The sequence below is a fragment of the Eupeodes corollae genome, chromosome 1 (genome assembly GCF_945859685.1).
Source record: "Eupeodes corollae chromosome 1, idEupCoro1.1, whole genome shotgun sequence".
NCBI classification, from domain to species: domain Eukaryota; kingdom Metazoa; phylum Arthropoda; class Insecta; order Diptera; family Syrphidae; genus Eupeodes; species Eupeodes corollae.
Genome location: NC_079147.1, coordinates 151,679,470 through 151,699,567, shown reverse-complemented (window position 1 = coordinate 151,699,567; position 20,098 = coordinate 151,679,470). Strand labels below are relative to the sequence as shown.

At 32.9% G+C, this 20,098-nt stretch overlaps 1 protein-coding gene and 2 non-coding genes across 3 annotated transcripts in view; 1 reads left to right on the top strand and 2 right to left on the bottom strand.

The window, feature by feature from the left end:
- The window catches only part of LOC129943097 (PHD finger protein rhinoceros), a 159,489-nt gene that overhangs the window by 84,311 nt on the left and 55,080 nt on the right, over nucleotides 1-20,098 (bottom strand). The gene's annotated exons all lie outside the window — the stretch shown is intronic.
- Nucleotides 4,726-4,798, top strand: Trnaa-agc (transfer RNA alanine (anticodon AGC)). Its single transcript has one exon. It is a non-coding gene; the product is annotated as a tRNA-Ala (tRNA).
- On the bottom strand, nucleotides 10,557-10,629 carry Trnaa-agc (transfer RNA alanine (anticodon AGC)). Its single transcript has one exon. It is a non-coding gene; the product is annotated as a tRNA-Ala (tRNA).

The window sequence follows — 20,098 nt, the reverse complement described above, 5'->3', positions numbered from 1 at the left end:
CAGTATCCAGGATATCCGAACATTCCGAGAGGCCAACATTGACTTGGACCACTACTTCGTTGTAGCCAAGGTACGGCTATGGATATCCCGATCCAAGCCAAAACAAGGAAGTACTGTGAGAAGATTCGACGTTAGACGGCTACAATCAAGGCTAAATTCGCCAACATAAGCCTAATATACGCGCATGCCTCAACAGAGGAGAAAGATGAAGACACCAAAGACATATTCTTCGAGCTCTTGGACAAGACATATGAGCAGTGCCCTGGCTATGACATTAAAATTGTCTTAGGAGATTTTAATACTAAGCTAGGAAGAGAAGACATCTTTGGTGGGATAATCGGGAGATACAGCCTGCACGACACTACCTCCGACAACGGATTCAGGCTGGTCGATTTCGCTGCGGGGCGAGACGTTCTGGTAGCTAGTTCACGCATCTCAATATCCACAAGGGGACATGGAAATCTCCTGATCAATCAACCGTCAAAAAGATTGACCACATTGCGATCGACGCACGACACTTCTCCAGTATCCAGGATATCCGAACATTCCGAGAGGCCAACATTGACTTGGACCACTACTTCGTTGTAGCCAAGGTACGGCTATGGATATCCCGATCCAAGCCAAAACAAGGAAGTACTGTGAGAAGATTCGACGTTAGACGGCTACAATCGCAAGAGACTGCCATGTCCTTTTCCGATCGAGTCTCTAATAACCTCTTAAGTAGTCCTATGCTTCCTGCGTTAAGCATTGAAAACCAGTGGCAACATTGCTTTGCAGCCATCAGAGATGCCGCCTCTGAAGTGCTAGGTTTCACACGGCCACCACAGGGAAACCCCTGGTTTGACGACGAATGCCGGGAAGGGCACGCAGAGAGCATGAGAAAAAAGAGAGCATGAGAAGCGCGCGATCGAGGAGATAGAGGGAAAATTACGAACCTCTTTACAGCCTTCGATTCGTGGTACCAGCCACGAACCGAAGCCTGCAAAGACGATCAGGGGAACATCGTAGTAGAACCGCAGTCCATGCTGAGAATATGGAAAGATCACTTCTCCAAATTATATAACGGCGATGACGAACCGAATCCCGCTGTAAGGGAGATAGAACCACTCAACCTCGGCGGCGCAGATTAACAATTCAGCCTACCCGACCTTGACGAAGTGAAGATAGCTATATCTAAACTTAAGTCAAACATGCTGACGGCATCGCTGGCGAACTATTCAAAGCAGCAGGCGATGACTTGGTACGGAGCATGCACCAACTCATCTGCAAAATATGGTCGGAAGAAAGCATGCCCGATGAGTGGAATCTCAGCATAGTTTGCCCAATACATAAAAAAGGAGATCCTTTAAATTGCGCCAACTACAGAGTCATCAGTTTCCTTAACATTATAAGATCTTCTCTGCCGTATTATGTGAACGTCTGAAGCCGTTCGTCAACCACCTGATATGTCCTTATCAGTGTAGCCTCAGCCCCGGAAAGTCCACTATCGACCAAATATTCACACTACGGCAGATCTTGGAAAAAACCCACTAGCTTCAAATCGATACCCACCATCTCTTTATCGATTTCAAAGCCGCGTATGATAGCATCTATAGGGAAGAGCTCTACCGAGCAATGTCTAGTTTTGGCATCCCTGTCAAACTTATCCGTTTGTGCAGAATGACGATGGAGAATGCACGCTGCTCTATCAAGGTCGGAAAAGATCTTACCGATGCATTTGATGTCAAAAAAGGTTTTAGACAAGGCGAGGCACTGTCATGCGACTTCTTCAACATCGTTCTGGCAAGAATTGTGCAAAACTCAACCGTCAACACTAGAGGCACAATGTTCCAAAGGTCCATCCAATTACTCGGATACGCAGATGATATTGACATAATTGGAAGATCAAAGCGTGATGTCAGTGGAGCGTTTTTGAGCATTGCGACGGAAGCGAAGAAGATGCTGTCATCAAAAAAGGACACTGAACGACGACGTCTTGGACAAAACGTCACCATGGACAGCTATAACTTTGAGGTAGTTAAGGACTTTGTCTACCTAGGCACCGCTATTAATGCAGACAACGACACCAGCGCTGAAATCAAACGAAGAATAACTCTTGCAAATCGCTGCTTCTTTGGACTTAGAAGGCAATTGAGAAGTAAAGTCCTCTCTCGAGCATGTAAAATCACCATCTATAAGACACTCATCATCCCGGTTCTCATTTATGGCGCTGAGGCCTGGACCCTGTCAAAGAAAGATGAGAGCGTCTTAGGATGCTTCGAGAGAAAAATTCTTCGGGCGATTTTTGGTCCCGTACGCATAGATGGACAATGGAGGAGAAGATATAATGACGAGCTGTACGGGTTGTACAGCGACACTGACCTAGTTAGTAGAATCAAAGTCCAACGGCTTAGATGGCTAGGTCATGTAGAGCGGATGGACATCAACGCTCCAGCCCGGAAGGTCTTCGAATCTAATCCCGAGGGACGGCCGGCGCAGTAGAGGAAGACCGCGACTCAGGTGGAGCACGCAGGTGGGAGAGGACCTCAACCAACTTGGCGTGCGAAACTGGAGACAGCTAGCTAGGGACCGAGCTGGCTGGAGACGCTTGTTGGTTGAGGCCTAGGTCCGCCCGGACTGTAGCGCCACCTTAAATAAGTAAGTAAGTACTAAGGAATTGTAGGTTTGAAAAATTATCATAAATTTTATTGACAAACAAAAAACTACTTCATTAATTAAGATAGATTCTTAAAGAAGTCTAATATAAGGTTCATTTGAAAAATACGAAATTTTATCCCAAAACCCTAGCGCGATAATAATTTGATTTTGACGTCGTTTTCAAATTAAAGCCATTAAAAACTTTGAAAAATATAATTTGAATGCCACATACTTTGTTGACCAGTGTTATCAAACCAAAAAACTAACTGTTACAATTGAATATATGGAGAAATGTCTCAATGCCGTCACATAGTCTCCCTTTAAGCCTGCATTGAGTCGCCGAGCCTTAATTTAAAACCCATTCGTAAGTTCTTTATTTAAGACGCGTACTAGAGTTACTAAAAAGCTTAATCTTAAGCAAAAGTTAAAGCTTGGAAATTTGGATTAAATTGACTGTTTTTGTAGCTCGATTTGATGTTCCAAAAGAAATTCCACTTAATAAATCTTAAACCAAAAACAAATATAAGGGGACAACAAAAAAACAACAAAAATAAAACACCTTTACTTTATCCACATCTAACTTACACCCCTTTGTAAATTTTGTTTACTTTTCATTTGGCATACGAAGAAGAAGAAGAACAAGAAGTATTTTTAGTAGAGTTTTTATCATCCCCTTGTTCGAAAAACTTTTGTATACTAAATATCTTTTGTTTTTGGTAGGAGGTACAATTTCGTATAAACCTATACGTATGGATATTGTGAAGATACTGATGCGTTGCGTGTAGGTGGAGGAGCCAGGAGGACTCACAACGATGATGATGGCACAAGTTTTTACTCTCAATGAGTCCTTGCAAAATCGTTTTCTTCTTTTCCAAACAAACAATAAAATATTGGCACATTAGTGTTTAGTCAGACGTAAAATTACTTTTAAGTCTTTTCACTCACAATCTTTGACGCTCTTTCTCTCTCGCTCACCTTCTTCAATCTAATCTTATTTCTCATTCTTATATTTTATTTATTTTTTTTTGTCTTCCATCGAAAGTTTTAAAATAATGCAAAAATATTTCCTATATTTTCCGGGCATTAATCCGCTTTATTGAGGGAGGCCAGGACTCAGACTCAGATCCAGACCCAAACCTAGACGTCGTCGTTGTCGGTCGCTGTTCGTGGTGGCAATCTGGATTGATGGTCTTTGCCTTTTGCTGTCTAAAAATGACATCCCCTTCCGTTCGCACATCCCACAAGGTATATTTTTTCATGGATTGGAAAACGTTCTGATCATCTCAATTAGGGATGAAACAGTCTTTCTCTATCTCTCTTCCCTTCTTTGGATTCGCTCACTCTCTTTCAATTCCTGAATAGATTCAGGACGCATTGAATTGTTCACTTTCGTTCTTTTTTTTTGAATTGTTATATTGTTACTGTGATTATATTCAAATTGACAGGGGTAGGAAGAGAAGCACATCATTGCTATCGAAGTTCATTATACGACTTTCTATAACCAAGCCTAAAGATGGAAAGAGTGGTTTAATCTGATTGTCGGGATGATTTGTCCTCCCCCAATCTCTTTTACTTATGATTGCTGGCATTTTATGAAATACATTTAATCATAATAAAATGAATTTTTGACGGCAGAAAAAGAAGAAATAAAACTTTTTGGAGTGTTTGCTGTTTAATTAAAAAAACGTAATATTTTTGTTTTTGCTTTTATTCAATGAAGTACCAGATGCTCCAAAAAGTAGCAGCAGCTTGAGATTGAAGTATTTATGTTGGAAGTGTCTCAACAGCTTAAAGAACTTAAGTGAAAATATGAAAAAAATGCAAATGATTCCAAAAAACTTTTTAATTGATTTGAAGAAAGAAGTCATGTTTATTTTGATAAGTTGAGATGAGTTTGATTTCGTTTACACTGAAAACTTGACCACTCAAAACCATTATTAAGAAATTTTGTCTGAGTGGAAATGATTTTTATTAAATGCCAACTATCGATTGCAATGCAAGAAGAACGTGGTCAAAATTATAAATTTTATTTCAACTTAAGCCAATACATTTATAGCCTTTAAAAGTTCATTGCTGGTAACTTTCAACGGGGATGTAGCTCAGATGGTAGAGCGCTCGCTTAGCATGTGAGAGGTACGGGGATCGATGCCCCGCATCTCCAAAATGAGTTTTGGAAACTATTTTTTGTCACAATTAAAATGTATTTCTTTTTATGTACACTCAGGCGAATACTTACTTTTTATTTATATAGGGGATTCTATGAAGAGGTTTTATTTTGAATAGTCTGCTTTTAAGGCAGCTGTCACTTTTGTAGGAGTCATCTTTTGGTATTTTAAGTTAAAAGTAAGGTGCAGGGAAATAAGTCCAAATGAACTAGGTTCATTTAGGAACTTAGTTTAAACTCAGTGGGAAATAAATCTCATTTAGTAGTGGTTTAAGTCCCCGTCCTTTGTGAGAAGCTACTTAAGTAAAAATTTATGTTTAAGTCTCCTTTAAATTTGAAATTAATTCAGAATCTTGAAAACTGTCCGTTAATTCTGAAGATTCTGAAATTAATCCGAAAAAAATTGCTTAATTTGTATTTGATTCTTTTTCAGAATCTTGAAATGCACCATTTGACTTTGAAACGAAATTGCGCCAGGATTTTTTTTATTAACTTCCCATAGAAAGTTATTGTAATGGGTCCGATTTGTCAAATTGAAAATTTTGACATTTATCGACGTTTCAAGGTCACTAGAGTCGAAATAAAAGATTTTTAGAAAGATGTCTGTGCGTGCGTGTGTACGTACGTTTGTACGTCCGTACGTTCGCGACGTTTTTTTCGTCCTCCATAGCTCAAGAACCAGAAGATATATATAAACTTCAAATAAATTTTGTTATACAGACAATAAGGCAAAGAGATGCAGAAAGGGCTCTCAAAACAATTGCGTGGGTGGTTTTTTTACCATAGCAGTTTGAAAAAAAAGGTGACAATTTTGGTTAACCCTAAATATCTTACGAACCAAAAACGCTAGAGACTTGAATTGAATTTTATATAATATATTGTAACGTGATACGAAAGAGGTATATTTTTTGAAAAAAAAATCAATATAACGGTTTTTTTATAAATTAATAAATTTGTCACCTCCAAAATTTTACGACTGAAATATGATTTCATCTCTAAAACAATTGTGTGCAACGAAGAATATCTAATGTTTTTGGCATCTGATAAAATTTTGAGAAAAATTTAATTGACAGTTTTTTTTATAAAAAATAAAAATATAAAAAAATATTACTCAAAGTTCGTAAAAATTGAATATCGATTCAAATATCTTTTCAAAAACTTGAAATTTAGGCTTCAAGCTTATTTTATCTTATAAGAAATATTGTTTTCAACATTTTGAGAAATGTTGAGAAAAGTCGAATTGAAAGTTTTTTTACAAAAAATAAAAACATAAAAAAATTGTATAAAAGTTGGTAAAAATTGATTTTCGACTCAAATATCTTTTCAAAACTTGGAGATATTGGCTTCAATTTACTTTTATCTTTCAAAAAATCTTGTTGTCAACATTCAGTTAAAGTTTGAAAAAATCGAGACAGTTTTTTTTACAAAAAATTAAAAACCGGAAAAAAATTGACAAAAGTTGGTACAAAATGATTTTCGACTCAGATATCTTTTAAAAACTTTGAGATAATAGCTTCTAACTAATTTTTTTTTCTTATAAGAAATATTTTTTTCAACATTAGGACAAATTTTGAGAAAAATCGAACTGACAGTTTTTTTACAAAAAATAAAAACCTAAAAAAAATGTATAAAAGTTGGTAAACATTGATTTTCGACTCAAATATCTTTTCAAAAACTTGAAATATTGACTTCAAACTAATTTTATTTTATAAGAAATATTGTTTTCAACATTCAATAAAATTTTGAAAAAAATCGCATTGACAATTTTTTTTACAAACATTAAACTCTAAAAAAAAACAATACTAAAACTTGGTAAAAATTTGCTTTCGGCTCAAATAGCTTTTCAAAAATTAAAAATATTGGCTTCAAAATTATTTTATTTCACAGAAAATATTGTTTTCGATATTCAGTAATTTTTATATAAAAATCCAACAATCCGTTTTTTCATGAAAAAATAAAATCTACAAAAAATAGTATGCAAATTTGTTAAAATTGATACGAGTACATATAGACAAACTTTTAAGCAAGACAAATCGACAGACGGGATGGGAAGTTATCAGTTTGGGTCGCATATCAGCCTTTTTTTCGTTAAATAAATTATATCTAGATCTATTCATTATTCGTAGAGCGTACATCAATAGTCCGTCATTCCGTGAACGTATTTATTACATTTAATTATTGACGGCAATTAAGATGGCCGTCGTATAATCAATGAGCGCTCTTATTTGAAATCATTACATTATTTGACGTATTTTCCTTTTAGAAAATGTGCAACCTTGGTGATTTTGAGCCATATGTCTAGTTCATTATAGTGCATATTAAAAAATGTTCAACAGTGAGAAATAGGTTCACGCTGGCCATAATTTGTAGAATGAGGATATTCAAACATAAAATTTCTCGTTCTTAAAGATCGACTAGGTGCATAAATATTCATCAAAGAAAGAAAAAACTCGCAATCAATGTTATTTGAAAGAATATCACGAATAAATAAAACACTAAACATTCTACCCCTTGATTCAAGAGTTTGCATCGCTTACAAAAGGCAACAAGTGAACAAATAATAGCTTTCAGTGTGTATGGGTCCTTAAAATCAGAAGAATTCCGTTTTAGGAAACCTAACTCAGATTAAGCTTTTGAAACAATATAGGAGACATGTGAAATAAAGTTAAGTTTCTCATCAAATACTACGCCTAGGTCTTTAACATCATGATCCCTATATAGCTTGATTCCTTTGAGGAAATAATCAAAAATCATGGGGTTTTTTAAGTGACTGTAAGTTAACACAGAACACTTTGACAGATTAAGGTCAAGATGATTTTGTTCACACCAATTTTCAAACTTTAAAATGTCTTGCTAAAATGCAACACAATCATTATAATTATTTGTAGTTTTAAACATTTGTATATCATCTGCAAATATTAAGCAGTTGCCTGTTGATAAAACTGATGGAAAATCATTAATAAAACAGTCAAATAGTGGTGGTCTCAAATGGCTACCTTCGGGAACACCTGAATAAACTTAGATCGGGCTAGAGTCCAAGTCACCAATCTTAACAATTTTTTTCCTTCCAGTGAGATAGGTGTTGAGCCAATTTTGTAGGTTGCCATCAAAACCATAACTTTTTAATTAAAATGAGGTAATTTACTCTACTAAATGCTTTTCAAAACCGGTATTAACCACATCCATTTGAGAATGATTTTCTATTGCGTTAAAACACTGATAAGAAAAGCAAGCCAAATTAGTAGTTGCGTATCGACTACTTATGAAACCATGTTGAAATTTAGAGATATGACATTTGATTATTGCATATAGTTTTTTTTTATTATTTAGTCAAAAAGCTACGTGATAATCGAAAGTTTACTACTAGGTCGATAATTTGTGACCAACTTTTTATCTCCGGACTTAAAAATTGGATTAATATAAGACAATTTCCATTCATCTAAAAAAATATCATTTGAAAGAGATTGGTTAAAAATAATCTGAAAGGGTAAACATATAGTTCTCTAACAGTGTTTAAACATAATTGGAAAAACACCATGAATAACTGGTGATCTAGAGGGAACCAATTCATGTAAGGCGGTAGAAACATCTTCTTATTCACACTGAAAACTACAACTATCTGTTATTAGCAATAAAGAGTAAGAATCGTAGTTATTACCGACAACTAAATCTGTAGTGCTGTAAATACTTTGGAAAAATTCACCAAACCAATCAACAAAAGTCTGGTGTTCACTGGAAGCATTGTCATTATAAGCCATTGCCATTACTGAAGGAAATCCAATGGATTTCCGTTTTACATTTACGACTTTCCAAAATTTCAATATTATAATTAAAATTACAAGAATTCAGTCTTTAAACCTTGATTACAATGAGTAATCAAATTGTAATGAAAAAATGCTTTCAAGTACCAGGTTAAATTTAATAAAAAAAAGAGGCTGGGATGCCAAACTCATAACTTCCCATCCTGTCGGTCGATTTGTCTTTCTTAAAAGGTTTGTAGGTTTTCGTGTTTTTTTTTTTTAATTTGTCAATTGAATTATTCCAAGAAAATTAAAAATTAATAGCACAATTTTGCATATGATGAAATAGTTTGATTTCAAAATCTAATTTTGTTAACGAGATTTTTTAGTCGTTAACCCATTTTTAACAATTTTAGTAGCATTTCTTAAAAGTTGGTATTTCTTATATAAACTAATACAAATTAGATGAATGAAATTAATTTTAAGTCAATACCTTATACTGTCCAGGTGATATCGAGAACCGAACATCATTTTTACAAAATAGTTTTTGTAGATTTGATTTTTTTTATTAAAAAAACGGACTGTTAGATTTTTATCAAAAATTGACCGAATGTCGAAAACAATATTTTATGTGAGATAAAATAAGTTTGAAACCAATATTTTTAATTTTTAAAAAGACATTTAAATCGAAAATCAATTTTTACGAATTTTTAAAAATGCTTTTCTTAGGTTTTTATTTTTTGTTGAAAAACTTTCAATTCGATTTTTCAAAAAAAATGACCGAATATTCGAAACTATATTTTTCATAAGATAAAATTGGAGATTCAAGCCAAAATCTCAAAGTTTTGAAATGATATTTAAACAGAAAAACAATTTTTACCAACTTTAGTAAATTATTTTTTAGGTTTTTATTTTTTTGTTAAAAAAATTATCAATTCGATTTTTCTCGAAGTTTTACTGAATGTTGAAAACAATATTTTTTTAAAAAATAAAATTAGTTTAAAGCCAATAGCTCAAAGTTTTGAAAAGTTATTTGATTCGAAAATCAATTTTTACGAACTTTCATTAAATTTTATTTTTTTTTAAGAAAACTTTTAATTCGATCTTGCTCAAAATTTTACCGAGTTTTGAAAATAATATTTCTTATAAGACAAAGTAAGTTGGAACCATAATCTCAAATTTTTGAAAAGATATTTGAATCGAAATTCAATATTTACCAACTTTTTTTGATTACAAAAAAAAACTATCAATTTATTTTTGTTTTTTTCAAAATTTTACCACATGTTAAAAACGTTATTTTTGGTTGTACAAAATTGTTTTAGAGATTAAATCATTTTTTATTCGTAAAATTTTCGAAGTGACAAATGTTTTTTTTTCAGTTTTTGTTCGATGTATAACAAAAACCGTTTATTGGATTTTTTTTTCAAAAAATATACTTGTTTGGAATCACGTTACACGTTACTCAAGTGTCTAGTGTTTTTGGTTCGTAAGATATTCAGGGTTAACCGAAATTTTCATTTTTTTTTTTTAAACTGCTATGGTAAACAAAACCACCCACGCAATTTTCTTGAGAACCTTTTCTGCATCTTTCTGCATTATTATCTGTAAACAAAAATATGAAGTCGATATCTCTTCTGGTTCTTGAGCTATGGACGACGAATAAAACGACGCGATCGTACGAACACCTTTCTAAAAAGCTTATATTTCGACTCTTGAAACGTCGAGAAATGTCAAAATTTTCAATTTGACAAATGGTACCTATTACAATAACTTTCTATGGGAAGTTAATAACAAAAGTAATCATTACAACCCTATTCTGACCGTGATGGAGTAATTTTAGCTTGTTAGATTTTTCGAGTGCAAACAATTTGGTTAGTTTTAGTGAAGGGCCCACGCATTTCAAAAATATATATTCTCATCTTTTATAACTAAGTATTTCATTCATTTAATTCTGTTAAAATAAATCACATTTTTACAGAAACTAAACAAAAAACATAATTTAAAAAAATCTATTTTGGAGATGCGGGGCATCGATCCCCGTACCTCTCACATGCTAAGCGAGCGCTCTACCATCTGAGCTACATCCCCTTCGAAAATTACCAGCAATCATTATTTTCAAAATGAAAAGATACAAAAATTCAAATCAAGATCTATATTATATACCTATATTGATACCGTTGGAACGGGCAGACAGACAGACACACCCAACAACACTATCAAAACTGTACAAAGTGACCACACCGGTTTTGAAGTTTATTAATTAAGTAGTTTGATCACGTCGTTATCAAATTATTCTCTTGTTGCGTGGTTAAACCAAACCAGTAAGTGAAGGTTCACTTACTTATAAATTATTTCGTCGAGGAAGTGTGTCAAAATAAAACTAATTTTATCAAACAAGAAAAACAAATGTTTTTGTAAACTATGACTATAGTCCAGTCCAAAAAGACATTTCACCTCGGAATTTATTTGTTTATCTATAAGCTTTAAGCTAACAGTTTTGATCATTAACATTGAAGTAGTACAAAATTATATTTAAAAGAAAATAATAAGAACAAATTGGTCTTAAACATATCCTTAAAATATCTTGAATCAATAGATTGATAAACTTCATTCAGTTGTCTTATAGATTTTCAAATCGGCTCATTATTATCGTAGCTTGTTCTGTAAAAAGATTCAAGCAGACGTATGAGAGATAGATGGACAATGTAAATGATAACATAGAATGTCCCTCACAATCATTACATTATAAATATTTCTTCTTAATTCAAGAGACTTAATACCTAATAAAAGAGTATAGTCCACTTCATCTTATAAAATATGAATATAGTAAACCGTCTTTGAACCTTTTCCAAACGATCAGACCAGACTCGGATTTCAAATGACATCTGCATATTCCAATATGGATCTCTCAAGCGATATACATGTAAAGCATAGTAATGCGTTAGGATCACTGAAATCCACACAACTCCATGCCCTTGCAATAATGGCGATGTTGGAATTTGTTACCATTGTAGTTTTATCATTAACAAAAATATTAAAGAGAAGTGGACCCAAATGACTTCCTTGCGGAACACCTGAGATGCATTGTATAGATATCTAAAAAGGGTTATTTATTATAACTTTTTGAAATCTTCTTATTAGAAACGATGAGTATTAATTTGTATATTAACCGCCGAATCAAAAGCTATACTGAAATCACTATATATCGCATCTTGAATCTACTTGATTCTTATCTTTAAGCGAACTTATTATTTGAGAAAAAAGTTGATTGCATATCGATGAAAATTGATACCAACACTGAGCACATTGATATTAACAACCGGTAAAAATGCCCCAAAGATCCCATGCGAGCATACAAAGGTATTAAGGTTTTATGTCAAAAATTTTTATTTTAGGCTGTAACATTTCAACGGTAGTTTTTTTTTCATGAGCAATCGTTTAGAATTCACAGCAATTTCAAAAAATTTCACTAAATTTTTTTAGTGAAAGAAAGTCGTTCTATAAAGTCTTCTGTTACAAAACTTCAAGAACTTGTTGATATAAAATGATGATTTTATTTGTGTAAACATTTACATTAGAAATGCAATGGACAAAACGTAAATGTGGTTTCAGTTTCGCTTCTGGTTACTATGGACTGAGGCACTAAAGCAAATTTCGAAATTTTCTTGTTTTAAAAAATACTGGGAACCGTAATAATATACGGGAATCAGATTTTTCTCCAGTTTGCAATGTCTTTAAGAATAGTTTCAAAAAGAAGTCGTCCGGACGCTGTCCCCATTTGCTTATAAAAGAAGTACGGAAAGAACACCACTTAAAACCTTTCGGATTAGGATTGGATATATTGACCAGATCTATTTCAATGCTGTTAAGGCAGCATCAACAGATTATTTGTTAATACTTCGACTCTAAAAAGTTATTGTGGAAAGATTCAAAGCCTTTTACTGAATCACTAGAGAAATGAGCACAGCATAATTCTTTTTATTCGAATCAAAAGATTTTTAACCTTAAAGAAGTGTATAACAAATAACCGCAGTCTATGTTGAGAATATGGAAAGACCACTTCTCCAAATTATATAACGGCGATGACGAACCGCATTCCGCTGTTAGGGAGATAGAACCACTCAACCTAGGCGACGCAGATCAACAATTCCGAAGATAGCTATAGCTAAACTGTAGTCAAACAAAGAATGCACCAACTCATCTGCAAAATATGGTCGGAAGAAAGCATGCCCGATGAGTGGAATCTCAGCATAGTTTGCCCAATACATTAAAAAGGAGACCCTCTAAACTGCGCCAACTACAGAGGCATGAGTCTCCTTAACATTGCTTATAAGATCTTCTCTGCCGTATTATTTGAACGTCTGAAGTCGTTCGTCAACAACCTGATAGGCTGTGTGGCTTCAGACCAAGAAAATCCACTATCGGCCAACTTTTCACACTACGGCAGATCTTGGAAAAACCCAGGAGCTTCAAATCGATACCCACTATCTCTTTATCGATTTTAAAGCCGCGCATGACAGCATCCATAGGAAAGAGCTCTACCGAGCAATGTCTAGTTTTGGCATCCCTGTCAAACTTATCCGTTTGTGGAGAATGACGATGGAGAATGCACGCTGCTCTAGATCGGAAAAGATCTCACCGATGCATTTGATGTCAAAAAAGGTTTTAGACAAGGCGATGCACTGTCATGCGACTTCTTTAATATCGTGAGAATGGCATTGACGAAAGTATTACTTATTTCACAAACTCTATTCATGAAAGTGTCAATGAAGTTGTACCAAAAATAACTTTACGTTGTGAAAGCTCAAATAAGTTGCCTTTAGAAATAGTTCGATTGATTAAGATACGAAATAGTTTACGAACAAGATGGATGAGAGTAAGAGATTGTGGCTTGCTCTCTGATGTTCAAGAACTTAATTCACTAATAAAAAAGTTGATTAACACTCACAGAAATAATTCTTGGAACCAAAAACTTCAAAGTCTGCAATATGCAAGTAAACCGTTCTGGAATATAACAAAAATCATTAAAAAAAAGCAAACTAATATTCCTGCTCTCAGAAGTGACAACACTATTAAAGTATCGAACTTAGAAAAAGCGAATGCTTTAGCCAATGCTTTTTACTCCAGTCACTCGAACCTAAATAACTCGATAAGTTATCATCAGGTAGAAACTATGGTTGATGAATCTCTTCTGTATATTGAAAATAGCATTATTGAACAAAGGAATGATTTTATTTCCAAAAAATATATTCGTGATGTTTTGATAAATTTAAATGCAAGAAAATTTGTGGGATTTGATGCTATAAAAAATCTTTATTTAAAAAATCTCCCAAAGAGTGGAGTTAGGTTTTTGAAGAAATTATTTAATAGTTGTTTAAAAATTAGTTATTTTCCTTCGACATGGAAAAAAGCAAAAATTATTCCTTTATTAAAACCCGGCAAAAGTGCTTGCGAGCCCACTCACTATAGACCAATAAGTTTATTAAGTTCACTCAGCAAATGCTTTGAATTATTGATTAAATCTAAAATGTTAATCCATAAAAATCAAAATAATCTACTGCTTCCAGAACAGTTTGGCTTTAGGCCTTTTCACAGTACTGTTCAACAAATTAACAGAACAACTCAATATGTACCGGTTTGGTACTTTTAGATATTGAAAAGGCATTTGACTCCGTCTGGCATAAAGGGCTCATACATAAATTAAAAACTTTAAATTTTCCTTTATACATAACAAAAATTGTAAAGTCCTTCCTTTTCGAGAGGCAGTTTCAAGTTACTGTGAACAATGAACTTTCCGATTTATTTCACATAAATGTAGGAGTACCTCAAGGGTCTGTTCTTGGGCCAATTTTATACATACTGTATACATCCGATTTCCCGAATTTAAGATACTGTGAAAAGGGTATTTTTGCTGATGACACGTGCATTTACGTATCAGATTCACTAGGTTCCGTTATTGAAACCAAGCTGCAATACGATCTAAATGTAATTAATTCATATTTCAATGATTGGAAAATAAAAATCAATGGTGATAAGACTCAGGCTATCTTTTTCACAAGGAAAAGAAAGTCTTGCCTCTTACCCAATAACAACATCCATATCGATGGTAAAATAATTGAATGGGGTGATTCCGCTAAGTACCTCGGGGTATTCCTTGACTCTAAACTTACTTTTGGATTCCATGTACGTCAAGTTGTAAATAAAATCAACGTTACAATAAAAACGCTTTACCCTTTCATAAATCGAAGATCCAAATTAAGTATTGAAAATAAAATACTTATATTTAAATCCATATTTCGAGCAATTATGTTTTATGGCTCTCCAGTATGGAGTAAATGTGCAAAAACACATATAAAAAGTGCAAATAGCTCAAAACAAAATTTTAAAAATGATGCTCAACTTGAATTGGCACTTATCAACGCAGGATCTTCATTCTGTCACTAATATTGAGCTAGTCCAAGATAGAATTTCAAAGTTAAATGTAAAATATATTCTTTCATGCCAAACATCAGAAAATTTCTTAATTTCTAATCTCGATTTTGGTTAAATTCTTAATAAAAGGAAATAAAAATATAAAAAATAAAAAACAAGTGATTTTATAGATGCGTTTATTAAATTAATAAAAACAGTTATTTACATTTCGTTCTATATTTATGTATATAATACATTTGTTCTAGTTACTTTAATTATTTATTATTTATTAGTCCATCTATTGTTTATATAGTACATAGTTGTTAACTTATTAATTTAGTTGTTTACGTATTCATTTATTTATTTATTTGTTTGTTCATTTATATATATACTTTGTATTTGTGAATTTAATATCTTGTTTTTATGTATTTATTAATTTATTTATTTATTTATTTATTTATTCATTTATTTATTTATTTAATTATTTATTTATTTATTTATTTAATTACATATTTATTTTTATTTATTTATATATAAATGTATTTATTTATTCATTTATTTATTAATTAATTTATTTATTTATTTATTTTTATTATTTATTTATTTATTTATTTATTTATTTATTTACTTCTATTAAAATGAAAAGACTGATTTAACTATTAATTAAAATAGTATTGTACTGTCATATTTATATACAATTGTTAGCATTATTTCTATTTATTTTATTTATTTATTTTGTTACACAAACTGTAAAATAAATGTATCTTGCAAAAAATTTGTTTAGAAAAACTACCATCTCTACTCTCGTTCCCACCTTAATTTAAACATATTTACTATGTAATCATTGATGAAGGTTTTTACATTAGCTTTTCCTTCCAATTATATTTGATCACGTTCTTTTAATTTTTTTTCCCAAACATATTATTGACATCAGTAAGGTATTGAAACCATATCTATGTAAATTGTGCAATTGCCATTTTGTAAAAATAAACGATAAATTTACGCTAATAAATAAAATTACAATTACAATATCGTTCTGGAAAGAATTGTGCAAAACTCAACTCAACATTAGAGGCACAATCTTCCAAAGTTCCATCCAATTACTCGGATATGCAGATGGTATTGACATAATTGGAAGATTAAAGCGTGATGTCAGTGGACCGTTTTTGAGCATTGCGACGGAAGCGAAGAAGATGGGTTTAGTGGTCAGTGAGGGCAAGACCAAGTATATGCTTTCACCAAAAAAGGACATTGGACAAAACGTCTCCATGGACAGCTATAACTTTGAGGTAGTTAAGGACTTTGTCTAACTATTGAGAAGTAAAGTCCTTTCTCGAGCATCTAAAATTTCCATCTATAATACACTTATCATCCCGGTTCTCATTTATGGCGCTGAGGTTTGGACCCTGTCAAAGAAAGATGAGAGCGTCTTACGATACTTCGAGAGACAAATTTTTCGGGTGATTTTTGGTCCCGTAGGCATAGATGGAGGAGAAGATATAACGACGTTCCTTACGGGCTGTACAGCGACACTGACACTGACTGGGTCATGTAGAGCGAATGGACATCAACGCTCCAGCCCGGGAGGTCTTCGAATCCAATCCCGACGGACGGCGCAGTAGAGGAAGACCGCGGCTCAGGTGGCGCGCTCAGGTGAGTGAAGACCTCAACCAACTTGACGTGCGAAACTAGAGACAGCTAGCTAGGGACAGAGCTGGCTGTAGACGCGTGTCGGTTGAGGACCAGGTCCGCCCCGGACTGTAGCGCCACCTTAATTAAGTAAGTAGTATAACAAAGAAAACTATAAAATCAATGCGAACTGTTGGTACAAGAGTCACCACGCTTCTGTAATGGTTTGATTGTTAGTTTTACTCCAAAGTTTTCCATCTCTCCATTTTTGGGAACGAATGTGAAAAGTTCTACTAAAGAGATGTGGTAGAGGACTTTAACAATTACCCTTTTCAATTAAGATAGATGAATTCTTCTACAGGATTTTGGTGAAACAAACAAAGCCAAGACAACAAAAAGGTCTTAAACTTAAGATTGATTCTCGGGGACTCCATATTTTAATCCCACCCAATTTGAGTAAGAATAGTACCAGTGGCTTGATGGTTAGTGCGTTGGACTGTCATGCCAGAGGTCTTGGGCTCGATCCACTTTATACAAAAGAAAAATGGATTCTTCTACATGATTTTGGTGAGAAAAACAACCAAAGACTACTCACAGAATGTTTCAAATTCTTAAGATAGTGTTTTTTTTTTAACTGCCAATTCAATTTTTCTCAAAATTTTACCAGATGTCAAAAACGTTATTTTTCGTTGCACGAAATTATTTTGGATATAAAATCATAATTTGTTAGTAAAATATACGAGGTGCTAAATATTTTTTTTTTCAGCTTTTTTGATTTATACAAAAAACCGTTAATTGGATTTTTTTTTAAATATAGTAGTTTGGTATCACGTTACAATGTATAATTGAAAATTTTATTCAAGTCTCGAGCGTTATTGGTTCGTGAGATATTTTGGTTTAACCAAAATGTTGACCTTTTATAAAATTGCTTTAGTCGCTCAACTCACTCAATTTTTTTGAAAGTCCATTCTGCATTAATTAATTAATTTTTTAATTCTGCAAAATTAATTTGAAGTCGATATCTTTACTGATTCCTGAACTATGGACGACGAAAAAAACTTCCCGATGTTTGTTTTTACTCTAGGGATCTTGAAACGTAGAGGAATGTCAAAATGTTCAATTCGACAAATCGGACTAATTACAATTACTTACAGCTAGGTTCTACATTTCTATAATTCGGTGTTCTACAATTCGATTTTATCAATTTCAATTTCGAATTTATCGAAATCGAAACGAAGTGAAATTGTTGTGTTCCAAAATTCGATTATATCGGTTTCCGAGCGATTTAAAATCGATCTTGTTCATTTGATGGGAAATAGTTTAACAAAAAAGACGAGATTAAAAATGTAAGTAAAAAAATGATTTTTTTAATGAAACGTCATAAGTTTATTGCACTTTAAACATATTTGAAACAGGGGAAAACTCAAAAATAATGTGCAGGAGGCAATATTTATAAATTTTATGGAGCAGCACAAGGATCTCGCTAGGGGATTCATGAAAGGGGACCTAATTGTCGCGAAAACACCGTCGTTGAGGGAATCCCTAACACGATGGATTTCGGTATGGAGGATGAAGTCGAATACGGTAACAATAATTCCATGCCCAACAAATCCCAACAAGTTGGTCAAGAACATGAAGCAATGCAAGAAGTCACTGAACCTGCATTATCAGCAGCACCATCGGGTTGGAAGAGAAAGAGACAAACCGGTGGCGGAAACAGCGTAGAAGATTTTATTGGGAAACAAACCAAAGCAAAAAATGGAGGGCATATTGGCAGCTTCCAGCAAACTCGCTCGTGTTGCAAAGGATATTAAGCATACTATGAAAAAGCTGCAGAAATCTGTGGACTCAAAATTGTTTGGAAGTAAAAAACGAGGAGACGAAGAGACACAACGTTGAAATGGAAAAAAATGCCGTTTTGATTTACTTTGATCTTCATCGGACATAGCAAGTTTTATCCAACTTGGAAAGATTCGATTCTCCAAAATTGTTAGTACTTCTGTTAGCATTTTTGAAAAAGTGCTTCGACCCAAAGCGATATCAGCATCCTTCCAAATTGACCTTTGGAAACTTTCCTCGGCAAGAAAACGCAAAACTGCGGCTAGCTGCAACGTTGCAGGAATTGAAGATTGTTTAAGATGTGGCTCAACAATTTCCAGCACCATTAAGAAAGCACTTTTATTAAGTCGGTAGTATGAAATGCACCTACATGTACAAAAAAACTAATAATTGACAGGCTTTAACTTTTATTTTCAGTCTTCGTCTTTTTATTTTTTCCAGTGCATATTTATTCTTTTCAGTCTGCAAGACCAAAACGATTAACGCAGCACTCATTATACGATCCGTTATATAATCTGTAGTGTCTAGTTAGTACTTTTATATTTTTAAACGCGTAAAAAATAAAAATTATTTACAGGAAAACAATTTTCAAAAATAAAAATACTTCAACAACTTCCCAAATGACAGATATCAGCTGATTTCAATTTCACGAAAAGTGATTTCGAAAAAAATTCGAAGGTACCAAATCGTTCGGAATGTAGAACACTGAAAATGAATTCACTCAATTTGCAATTTCGATTTCACTTTTATTTCACTCGAATTCTGGAACCTAGCTGTTAGTATGGGAAGTTAAAAACCGTCTAATCGTGAAGGTTTTTGAGTATGAATTGTAAGGTCTAAGATAGCTTTCAAGTACCGTAAAACTTTTAGTAGGTCACTTTTTTTGTACATATTTATTCTTATTTGATACAATCTCAGAGTAAATAAATTATTATTCAAAGTATAATAAGAAGAATATATTTTTTTTTTTCTAAAAACCTGCATTTTCGAAAATAACATAACTTTCGACACATAAGACCAAAAGTAGATTTTTTGCAAATTTCGAAAACTACTATGCGTTTACTTTAAAATTAGAACTTTTGAATTTTGATTCGAATAGGTGGACTTAAGTTAAGGAATAAACCTTACCGAAATAAAATTGTAACTGACCAAAATTCAAACCCACAGATGGGCACTAGTACCACCCTTTATTTGATATTTTTTTAAAATTCAAAATGGCGGGCGTGAATTTATGACCACGCCCATTAGATTTTAATTTTTCAATGAACTCAGGATTACAATAGCTGAATTTAGGAAAACACCTTTCGCCAAATATTTAACTAATCATTTTTTTATTTTGATTTTGTGATACGAATTTTCTTTTTGAATTTTAAACTATCTTTTAAAAAAACCGCCAAAGAATTTTTTTTGAATAACTCATACACTGATTAATCCAACAATTTTTAACCAATGTTATAAAAATGCAAATTTCAGTTCATAAGATTTCTTTTAAGGAAAACCTAATTTTCAAAAATTAAAAAAAAATTTGAAATATTTAGAATATTTTGAGTTAAAGTAGTTTTTTAAAGAAAGAACATTGTTTTTTTTAAACAATTAAAAAATGTACACAAACCTTTTATATCTTCAGAAAAGTGTTTTTTTTTCAAAAATTTTATATTTTAAAAAAATTATTCGTAGA